Here is an 11,962-nt window from a genome sequence, read left to right on the forward strand (position 1 = left end):
TAAGATTTTGCAGCTTTTAAAGTCGTTAAGTGTTTAGAGATCAGAATCAATGTAGTCACATACATTGGTATTGTATTTTATAGAGAGGTTTTTCCAGGATAAAAAAGTACACCAATACATATTTAAAAAAAGTAGTTTAATAACTTAAAAATATTTCTATTGAAATTATTAAACTTTAATAATAATAATATTGTTTCTTTATTACTCTAATTTTTTACATATATATACGTGAAAATTTACAACTTTATATCAAAACGAAATACCACTCTGTACATAAAAATAAAATCGAATAATAAATAGAATATAGAGGAATCTCCCAGGCTTAGCTTGATTGGAAGGACAAAATCTAAACTTATTTGAACAGCTTGCAGAATAATACAGTATAAAAATTAAACACATAACCATTCTAAACTTGACTTAAGGTGGAATTTTAAACCTAATACATTGAAAACCAAACTCAGTAATATTTTGTGTACATTTTTACATTGTATACATAAAAAGTCAGTAATTATTTATATTAAAATACAATATTACAAAGATAACAAAACAATAAAGGCATTGATAAATTGAGCTATGAATACAGAATAGCAGCGACCTCCCCCCCCCCGCGTGAGCAGACCGAACAGCTGATAGATAAGCTCAGGCGGGGCAGGGAGGGGAGGTCGCTGACCTAGATTAATTGAGGAACAACAATTTCAAAACAATGAAAACGTATGTCGTTAAAAAGTTGTCAGTGCGTGCTTATTCTTCGGTTTGTGTGTGTGCGTGTGTGTATTAAAGTGTTTATATTTGTTACTGTGTTAATTGTGATCTATGTGACATGTAGTTGTGTTGGTGAGAGTGAATAAAATTTGGTGTAATTGGAATACTCTATCAAGGTACGCTACTATTTAAAACTTAACCTAGAAACTAACGTACTCGAATTTGCTAGGATAATAGAAAGAAAACTTGTTCTACTAATTCTATGCTCATAACCCAATCCTTAACTTATTTTCTAAATATTTGTACACTATTAACATTCCTTAACTCAGGAGGTATCATATTAAATAACTGAGGTCCTAGGCCCTTGGTACATTGGGGTTTAGGACGGGATAATTATCTTCATAATTAATTCCTGTCTATAATCTACAATATTGTACCACTCTTCCTACTTTTTATAACAAATAATCATATGACCTTGAAAACAAACATATTTCTAAGAGGAAGTATATGAAGTCGCTGGTAAAGGGATAAAGAAGGGTGATCATAGGGCGTTTTACAAACAATTTGAATACTTTTTTGTATATTTAATAAAGGTTAGAGATTTTTTAGATATGTTCGTCCCCAACCAGTTATGCCGTAATTAGGCATACTGTGAACGAGGAAAAAAGAGAGCATTTAAAATCTCATCACAAATAGTTCTTATAAAATATAAAACTCTTAATACACTATTGATTTTCTCTTTAAACAGGCAATATGATTTTTACAACTTAGTTCCCTATTCACAAATACTTCCAAATATTTAATATACACATCTTCCAGTATGTTCTTACAATCAGTTGCACATTCACTCTCGTTTCATAAGCAATTAGGACATTTGAACAGTATGTTATTCTCAAAAATATATTTTCCTCTCAAATTAAAAATTATGTATTTTGTCTAATCTCACGGTTCAGGTGTTCTAGTACTATAAAAGTATTATTTCTTTTATTTTACTCTGTAACTTCATTTAAAACTTCCCAGGTTTGTTCAGAGTTGCCTTTACTTTTTCTAATACATTTTTATAATATCTATCCTTCAAATGTCTAATTTATTTCTGTAAATTATTTCTAAAACTTATGAAAAAGTAGGAATTGCTCACTGTTAGGATATTTTTCATTGCTTCAAAAGCTTATTAAGTTGTAATCTGAACTTACCTACAAATATAAAAGGGGTTACCATGGTTTTAATAGGACATACCATACATATTAAAATAATTTAAAACAAATAAAATAAAAACAGGGAGTAAGGGGGAGTAACTTTGTTTTCAAATTGCAACCCCTATCTTGTGAAATGCCATTTTAAAGCCATATTCAATGGAAACACAATGACATAAAAAAATCATCTCTATCCTACCAAAAGTTATGGGCAAATAACCCGTTACATTATCATGTCACCTAGAAAAAGACACCAAAACCAAACCATGCAAGAACCAAAACTATACACACCAAAAACATTAGTACTATGCAAAGGGATAATCTGGGCACCTCAGTCTTACTAAAACAATCATGCATACATTGTGTTGAAATGCGCAAGATATTAGCATTATCCCTAAAGATTATTATTTTTGTGTGGTATTTGTCCAAAACTTTTGCAAAACGGCGTAGAGGTTTTTTTCTTAATGTCATTGTGTGTCTATTAAATAGACTGTTAAAATGACATGTCACAAGATAGGGGTTGCAATTTGAAAATTTCAAGTCACTCTCCTAATACCTCCCTTTGAAAAGGGAGGGAAATTTTTTATCATTCAAAAAATCCAAAAAAGGTACTTTAATAATTTTCTAACACGGAGTCCTTGACAGGGACACCCTGTATTTCAACACAGTTCTTTCTAGTGTACTGTTCTTCGATAATGATGTTACGATATAATCCTTACAAGTGTTTGGTTCACGATTTAATAACACCAATTGAAAATTATTAAAAAGAAGGTACGTGCTATGTAGCCTAATGATTACTGGAACAATTACAAACAGAAATAAATCTGATATCGATATACTCGTAAACAACACCAGTTCATATAATCTATACGTTTGTTCTAGAGCTTGAAAACTTGGACTATCAATAACATCAGTAGACATGACAACCTTGATGGTTCTCAAGGCGTTCTTTTTATAGACCACTTCTATTTTTTACATTGATCATTGTTATTGTTGTTGATGCAGAAAAATAATATCAGGAAATATCTTGCTGTACTTTGTACTTAAAGGCTCCTTTGCACCTCTTGTGGAGAGACAGGATTTTCAGAATGGATATGATTTGGGTTAGTATCTGCATACTGTTGAGATCCCATAGTACGTCCACTATGAAGGATAATAGGCACAATGGCACATTGAAGAAGGCGGGAATAACTCTGTTTTAGCCCCTTTCAGACAAATTGGGCAAGGAAGACAGTACTCGTCATGGCTACGCTTAGAAAATGCTTTTACACTAAGGTAGTGCTAACAGCCATCCTTCGTAGTAAACTAGACCCATTGATCAACAATTCCCCCCAATATCTCAACATATGCTATTAGTGATTTTCCTCTCTTAGACATCCAACGGGTTGCCCAGATGTTTTGATCTACCCAGGGTAGGTTTAAAAAAAAACCAGCCAAAAGATAACCTTCTTGGGCATTGCGTTTTCTTTGCATTCATTTCCAAATATACCTTTCTGGAAGATTCGGTACCTTTCAGGTGTTTGTTTCTATCACGCCCGAAGGCATATCAAAGCTTTTCCAATCTACCCTTCGCCCGATAGTTATCTCACTTATACTGTACTTTTGCACTTGATTATACTACAGGACAGTAGGATAAACCAATCATCACGCTGTACATTCCTTTAAACGTGGCTGAGTTAGATACACACATCCGGTATGAGTGCGGTGATATCCGTTAGAAAAGAGGCTTCACTTTGCCACCCAGCCAGATTCTCACCAAGGGTGGCCATAAACATAAATTATGTGTATGTTAACAGTTATTAAACCGAGAACTTCTTGTAAATATTTATATTAATAAATAATAAAGTAAGTAATAAAAGTAGCTCTTACCTATTTCTTTTTGGTGATGAAGCTAGCAGTTGCACTTGTTTAATCCTTCGGGTGAAGCAGTTTTTATTTTATTATTTAATAGTAATTTTGTGGTTGTCTTAGGCGGATTTGTGGTCAACCTACGTGGTCAAGGATATCATGAGTGACATTTCATCATTATGAGATTGGATGATCATCAGCATACCGTGGAGTCAAGTTACAGGGAAGAATTTTTATTTGAGATAGTTTGCAATTTTAGCAAGGTACTTTTCAGGGTTAAGATGTTACGATTATGTGTTTGGAACACTTAAGTCTGTTAAGGAAACAGGATTTTCCGGACATTTGCCATCGTTCAGTGAAACAAGAAATCAGTAACACTACGTTTCGAGATCTGCAATCTGATCTCTTCTTCAGGTAAAGAACTAACCTAATACATAATACAAACTAGGTTCAAAATAAACAAATCTTACCAAAGCGTTGTGGCACGCCTAAGTCTGTTAGCGATTCGTCCTAGGAATAGTGTCAATTTGTTGCAGCAAATTATTAATATCAGTTCTGAAACCTAAGATTGATGTATTAGTGCACAGTCCCCTGTACTTCAGTATACTTTCATTGTCCAAGTAGCATTATCCAATAATATACGTAGAAGCTTACATGCTTCAAGACATTAGGACTTAGTGACGCAATGGAGTGAAAATGGTGTCACATTTACCTTTATTTTGGTTTCAAAAATACCTGTGATGTCACAAAATGTCCATCTAAATTTCACCTCTATTGACAGGTATTGGATATTTACTTTGAAAAACAGGGGTGCGGAAAATATGAGTCATAAAAATTGAGGAGATATTCTCATCCCTGAAACTAATTAATGTCGTACTAGTGAATTTTTTTAAAGCCTATTAATGATTTGACATCCAATTTTACTAGCAGCTATATTTATTTTAGCACAATAAAACAATGTTAAACCTTTTGCAAACAATGTATTCGAACTAGTTAGAGTGGCTTTGGACAGATTATGAATAGAGGAACAGGTCTCATGGATAGGTTGAATTTATTATGCTTTTGAATCAAATAACGGTACAACGTGATAGCTGTGAATGATAACAATTTGTGCAAAATAGCACGTTAAAACAACCATAAAATAAGGAAATAAATACCTCTTTCTAATACCTTCAGGAAAAATAATTAGAAAATTAAAATACAACATTAATTAAAACATTTTGTCATAATCTAAAAAAAACAGTGTATAATATAATTTTAGTGTAAACTCGTATACTGCGGTAGTCACAGTTTGATATGGCTTGACCAAACGACTTTGAAAGCAGCAAAATCTTACGCCCCCGGGTGGGCTCGAACCACCAACCTTTCGGTTAACAGCCGAACGCGCTAGCCAATTGCGCCACGGAGGCTGCTGAGGGTTGTGGTGAATTGTCACTTGGTATTATAAAAATTCTTATTTACACAAGTATATCTACTTATGTACAGTATACATATGTAAATATATATAAAATATATCATAAGTAACGTAACCTCCAAAATTGTTTAGTTGAATTAAGGAAAATAAACATATTTAACTCTTTAACCTTCTTTTTGTACTATGTATATTTCGATTTCTAAGGACAGTAGTAGGTTATGGTAGGTAGGTATGTATAAAAATAAAAATGTGTTAAAATTACCTTTGTGGCTAAAATTTTATTTAATTTGTATATGGTACTAATTTATCTTGTTAGTTTTATGTTGTATGTTTTATTAAAACAGGTTCATCATTTAATATAATTAAAGTTGGCACTTTTATAAATTTCTACAAGTTTTAGACTTAGTAATTTGTATTGTAAAATTTCTAGATTAAAGTAAATTAAATTGTAATATTAATTATTTTAATGTAATAAAACTAATATTAAAAATTGTTAATTAAACATTTCAATATTAGACAACTTTTGAGCCATCAGTAAATGGATGTAATTTTATTTAACAAAGTATTATACATAAATCTTTAAAAATCAAACAGTAAAGCTTAAATTATTTTATTGTCTAAAAATATCTAGAAAAGCTTTATCAAATTTGAAAAAAATAAAAATCTTTTAAGGTATTAAATAAAAAAAAATCAACCGATTTATCAAACTCTGTTACTATCCAAAAATCAAAATAATTTTCTTTACTTTTAAATTGTAAACTTTAAACAGAAATATTAAAACCCTTCATCAAAATTCATGTTTATTAGAACATGTCTACTAATCTATTAAATACAATTTTTTATGTTATTTTTCCTTAATTGCAATATTCAAGTAATAAAAAGTAATAGTTAATATCTAGCATAATATTATATACTTAATTTAACCAAGAAAATTGATATACTCTTTAAATATCTTATTAATATTTTCAGTATATTGATATGACGGCCCAAAAATAAACCTTTGTATTTTTCCATTATATATTAAAACAAATTTATCAAGTATGTCAATTTATTTTAGAATTTCTTACTCTTTGGTTGCTCATACAATATTAATTCACAATTTATTATTAAAAACTAAAAATATGTGTAAAGAATTTCTAAAAAAACTATATAACATTTATGACGTTTGATAATCCATTCATTATTTTTTTATGAAGTATTTAATAGTAAATAAAACTATTAAGTAACTCTTCAAAAAACAAATATTTTAAACTTCTACAACTGAAATAAATGAACATAATTTTATTTTATTGTACAGTTATTTGGGATAGTTATATTACAAAGACAATTTTGATAGAAATAGAGATTTTTCAGTTTCAAAGATACTCGTATTTTTGAGTTTATAAAAGTATTAAAGGAAAAAGTACGAACTTCGACCAAACTTAATAGTGTCTGCTTGTATTTACTTAGTAGGCCATTGTAGTCCCCCATATATTTATAATTATATAAACAGTTATTAAGTTATTGACTGTTAATACTATCATGATTAATTAATATCGTATTCGAGAGATACTTCTGAAACAAAAACTACTTAACAGATAGCATTATAATAAAAAATAATAAATGCTTGTTTTTTTATAGTATTTGAAATTAAGTGTTTAATGTATAGTTTGTATAACTAGAAATGGTAACATATGTTTCGCTTGTATCAAATAGCAATAATTAGTCTATTATCCCTAAATGCAAATGCAATGTTCTTATCTTAATACCATTAATATAGTATTCTCAAAATTCACCTGAAATATATAAATTTTGAAATCATAAAGGTGATAAAATCCATTCAGCTTTACTATAATATTTTTTACATTGAAGCTACAAAATATATGATACTATTTGTTGATTATCTTTCCTACGCGTTTGAAAATAAGTTAAAAATATAAATTATTTCTTTAAATATTTTTAATATTGAATGAATATGTTGATCCAGGCACTAAAACCCACAGTAAAAACCTTTTATTTGTTTTATATTTTTTCAATGCTTTGCCAATCAGGCAAATTAAACAATATATTGTAATATTCTGTAACATCATTAACTAACAGATTTTCTTGGAAGATTGGAACTGTCATAAAAATTCTTAAAATGTTATTTCATCATCAGGAATTGTGATTCTCTGTTTTTTTTTATTCAACATAGCATCATTACCTTTAATTCTTTCATTAAACTTTAAATATAAGAAAATTGTTCAAAAATTCATAAACCAAAATGAGATAAATGGTCAAAGTTAAAAGTTAATTGTAAAATACACAGTTTTTTAATATGAAATTCTTTTTTAATTGTGATTAATTATCTACAATATTCAACCAAGAACTAATATCCGCGGGTGGCCTCAATGATGTTAGAGATATTTCGACTTACATATTTGACATTATACGAGACAAGAAAAAATATTAAACATTTTTAATTTTGGTCATCTTTTATAAATTACCTGCGATATGCTATATGTACCTCAATTATCTGACAGTTTTAGGTATGTACCAAGAATTTGAGAAATACACCTAATATATTATAAAAATTATATGGAACGAAACAAATCAATTAATATTACATTGCTGTGAATTATCAGTGTGTATTAGTTAAATTAAGTCTCGTGCATTTGTACCAATGGCTGGAATTCATGTAACATGAATTTACAAACGTAATAATTTTTCACAATAACAAATCAATAAAATTCGTTGTATAATCTGTTTATGGACAACGATGCAGTTCATTATGTAGATTCGTAGATTTATTCATACCCATACTTCATTGTTCGTAATGTGTGTTTACTTGTCACCTTCCGGGAAGAATGAGCGTATTCCAGGTACACCAGAAACGGTATTGTAAATGATGTAAATGATGTAAAGGACTGTATTTTCGTAATTCAGTCCTTATTTGCAAAAAGTAAAAGTCCACCAAACAGCGTGTTCGGTAAAAAAAAACTCCCCTGAGGTTGCTTCCAAAATTTCAAATCGAAAACTCATTGTACTATCGTATGTCTTGCGGACAGACATAAAATCTTACAGAAAAGAAGTGATTACCCCCCCTCCCCCGGGAATCCAAAAGAGAAATTTGTGTCAGACTAATGATTGTCAGCCATTTTTTAAAATAAAATCAACACAAAGTACATAACGATGAAAACATTTCTTCTTATAGTTATAATAATTTTTCGAGTAGGATGTAGCAAATTTCTCTCTAAACTCATACCTTACCAATGTATAAATGATCTGTTGTTTTATCAGTTTTATAAAGGTAGTGTAGGATCTTATTAATAAAACATTTGTATTTCATTTTTATTGTAGTTGTTAGTTTACTAATTCTCATAATCTCTAATTACATCATAGTGAGTTTTCCTTTATTACATATATAATAAATAAATAACTCAGTTCAGTGCCATACTAGGTGTCTGATATTTACTTTTTAAAGAATTAGAGCACAAAACCTTTAAGCTTTACTCTGATTATTTGTAAAGAACTATGTTAATTTCCGCATGACGCCTGTAGGTATTAATCAATATGGTATGATACAATTTAGTTTTATATGCATTAAAAATGTCTGTACATATATTTTACAAAAAGAAATATATAACTTTTTCATAACATTTTTCATAACACTAATACATAAATTTTCGGGTTGTGGTGGTATCGGGTTATGGGAGAAATGAGCGGAGAAATTATAAAAATCTTCTATAGGCAGACTTTCTGAAATTTTCATAAACCTAAATTTTTATATATATATATATATATATATATATATATATATATATATATATATAGATATATATATTCCGAGATGACAGCCACATGCGTTATCTATCTTTCTTCCGGCTAAACCGGAAGGGATATTTAAAAAGTACATCTGATTGCATAAATAGAACAAAACCATATTTTTTTATATTCATAACGGCTTCTTTTAATGAAGTTTCATTTAAAATGCAATGTAAAATCCAACATTCAAAGAATTATTGAATCTGAAAATGAGCTGTTTACATTTTTAAAGACCATCCAAAGCCCACTTGAATAATTTGTTTGTTCTCTATGTCAATTTTTGTTAAATCTCTTAGTACATAAACCACTAATTTGTTGTATCAATTTATAAAACATGACATTTTTAAGGTTCACAAGTAAATCTTGTTTGCATTCACATTCTTGGCATAAGTTGAAATTAATTTTATTTGTTGAATTTATTTATGTTTTTAGGTGTATTAAGATTAAATGCTTAGCATAATGATAAGTATTTGTAAATATCAATGCGTTTTTTATTAGAATCCCAGATAACATCTTCTTTACACAATCCATTGATTGAAGTTAATGTTCCAACAGATATAATATATACATTATTCAGGATTTTCTCTATTTTGGAAAGAACTATTTATTTGTTCCATTTATGTTTAGTTTAATTATCTGTTCTTAACTTATTCATTTAATTTGCATGGTTTTTGTAATTTATCATTTTATGGTGAAAATTTAGATTTTGTTGCCTAAGTTGTTATGTAAATGAATTATTGTAGCTAAATCTGTTTATTTATAAGATTTTCATAAAATTAGTGCTGTAAATATCATAAAGAATTTAAACAATTTCAGATTTTTAAAGATTAAAATTTAAAAAACATTGTCAATTTGTCATATACTTTAGGTATTCACATACAACTTTTCAACGTTTATCAAAATATCGCTTTGAAATTTAATACTCTAAGGCTGCTTTTTGAATAGTTTTTTGTTGACACATTGCATATAACAATGCATAATTTTAATGTAACAGTAAAATAATGTAAATTGTGAAAATAAATAAAACATTTTGAGTGAGATTTTTTTAGATTATTGGACAGTAAAATAATTTGAGACTCTCTAGCCATTCTTGTCACTATAAGCAATAAATTTAAATTTTTAAATTTATTGGTACAAAAATTGTATGGGACTGACATATTTATATCTTATACTTAAGTATACAAACATGTAGATGGCATACTTGTGAGACTATGTGATATTAAACCACCACCCTCAGCAGCCTCCGTGGCGCAATCGGCTAGCGCGTTCGGCTGTTAACCGAAAGGTTGGTGGTTCGAGCCCACCCGGGGGCGTAAGATTTTGCAACATTTAAGCTTATCAAAATCGTTGGTGACGCTACACCACGTGAGTTGCTACAACGTTGTAAACATTTTTTACAGAGGATAAATTATTTAGTTTTTTAGATTTGTGTAAAAAAAATAATTTTTTTACCTGAAAAGATTTAGAGAAAACTTAGTGCAAGTGTTATGCAAATAACTTTTTAAACTCTTTTCTGTATTAGTGAATTTAGCTAACATTGCATATATTTGGGGTTATTGTACATCACTTATAACTTCGTTATGAAAACTAAAACAAATTTTTGTGAAGCTTTATTTAATATATAAACCACCATCTCACTTCTACCCTCAGTAGCCTCCGTGGCGCAATCGGCTAGCGCGTTCGGCTGTTAACCGAAAGGTTGGTGGTTCGAGCCCACCCGGGGGCGTAAGATTTTGCTGTTTTTAAGGTCGTTAAATCTTTTTTTAAGTTTTTTTAAACATTTGTGGACAAAAATGTAACATCTGAATAGAAGTTAGTGCGATCATTAGTAACCAGTTTTATCAAAATGACTTCTTTATTTTAGTGCATTAACTAATATTGTAATGAGGTTGTTTGGTCTATTTTAGGAAATTAATAAATTTGAGGTTATTGCATGTAACTTTTTTATTTTTGTGAGACTTTAATAAATAAATACTAGCTAAAGTACAAAATTAAACATTAAACATTTTAACTCTAAATTTAATAGCTCTTACGTTTTTGTGCAGAGCGAGATTTTTGTGGAATATCGTTCAAGACATGTACTTTTAAGTAACAATAATTTTTTGGAAACAAAAATAAAAGCAATTTTGACAAAATTATTACTATTTTTTTACTTTGATGTTAATAATTCTTTATACAACATGAATGCTGTAAAGTGCTCCGATTCTCCTTTATAGAAGGACTGTATATCTTTATGTTACAGCTTGTTTATTGCGGATCTCAACCACTCGGATATTCTATCACAATTTACAAATACTAACGTCTCCTTTGTGAACTAAGATTTAATAAACAACATTTTGTCAAACACCCAAGCCATAGTACTTCAAAGAAATGGAACTGAGACTCAATGGCTATAAAGACTCATCTTTGTTGAAATGAGACAAGTTTTGGGTGAAAGGCGGTGGGGGTGGAGGGGTAAGTCAGTCAATGATGGCGTCGCGGCGCTACTCGTGAGGGGGAGGGGGGGGGGTTTGGCGCCTCATTCACATTTACCTGAGAGTTGAACTTGAATGTGAGAACAGCGTCGGTGGAGGGGAAGTGGGGGGTGTGAAGGGGGCAACAGACTGGCATTTGTCATAACCAGTATATGAATCCAAGGTTCCTTCTTCTATGCAACCCTTACTTTGATGTAAACGCTCCAAATCAATACAGCGTATTATTACCATTGATTATGTATTAGTCAATGAGGAGATATGTCACCTGACGCTAAATTCACCTGTCGCTCAGAAACGCTCGATCTGCGCGCCATCAAGCGGGAAACGATAGAAATAGTTATTTCAAGTTCTTCACACAATATTAATAAGCATTTTGCATCGAATATACTCTGACAGTAACAACGGCAATGTACAATATATTTAAAGTAGGTCTAATTCATCAAAATGAGGTCGAGATTCGGCGAGTACGACAGCGCTACCTATGCGTCTCCATACAGAACTAGCCCTCACCACACATCATTTCGACGATATGGATGCGATTCATTATC

At 30.1% G+C, this 11,962-nt stretch overlaps 3 non-coding genes across 3 annotated transcripts; 2 read left to right on the forward strand and 1 right to left on the reverse strand.

Annotated features, from left to right (window-relative positions):
• Nucleotides 1–5,078: 5,078 nt before the first annotated feature.
• Nucleotides 5,079–5,152, reverse strand: Trnan-guu. Its single transcript has one exon. It is a non-coding gene; the product is annotated as a tRNA-Asn (tRNA).
• Nucleotides 5,153–10,179: 5,027 nt separating this feature from the next.
• Nucleotides 10,180–10,253, forward strand: Trnan-guu. Its single transcript has one exon. It is a non-coding gene; the product is annotated as a tRNA-Asn (tRNA).
• Nucleotides 10,254–10,592: 339 nt separating this feature from the next.
• Nucleotides 10,593–10,666, forward strand: Trnan-guu. Its single transcript has one exon. It is a non-coding gene; the product is annotated as a tRNA-Asn (tRNA).
• The last annotated feature ends 1,296 nt before the right edge of the window (nucleotides 10,667–11,962 follow it).

Source organism: Homalodisca vitripennis, chromosome 8 (assembly GCF_021130785.1).
Source record: "Homalodisca vitripennis isolate AUS2020 chromosome 8, UT_GWSS_2.1, whole genome shotgun sequence".
Taxonomy (NCBI): Eukaryota; Metazoa; Arthropoda; class Insecta; order Hemiptera; family Cicadellidae; genus Homalodisca; species Homalodisca vitripennis.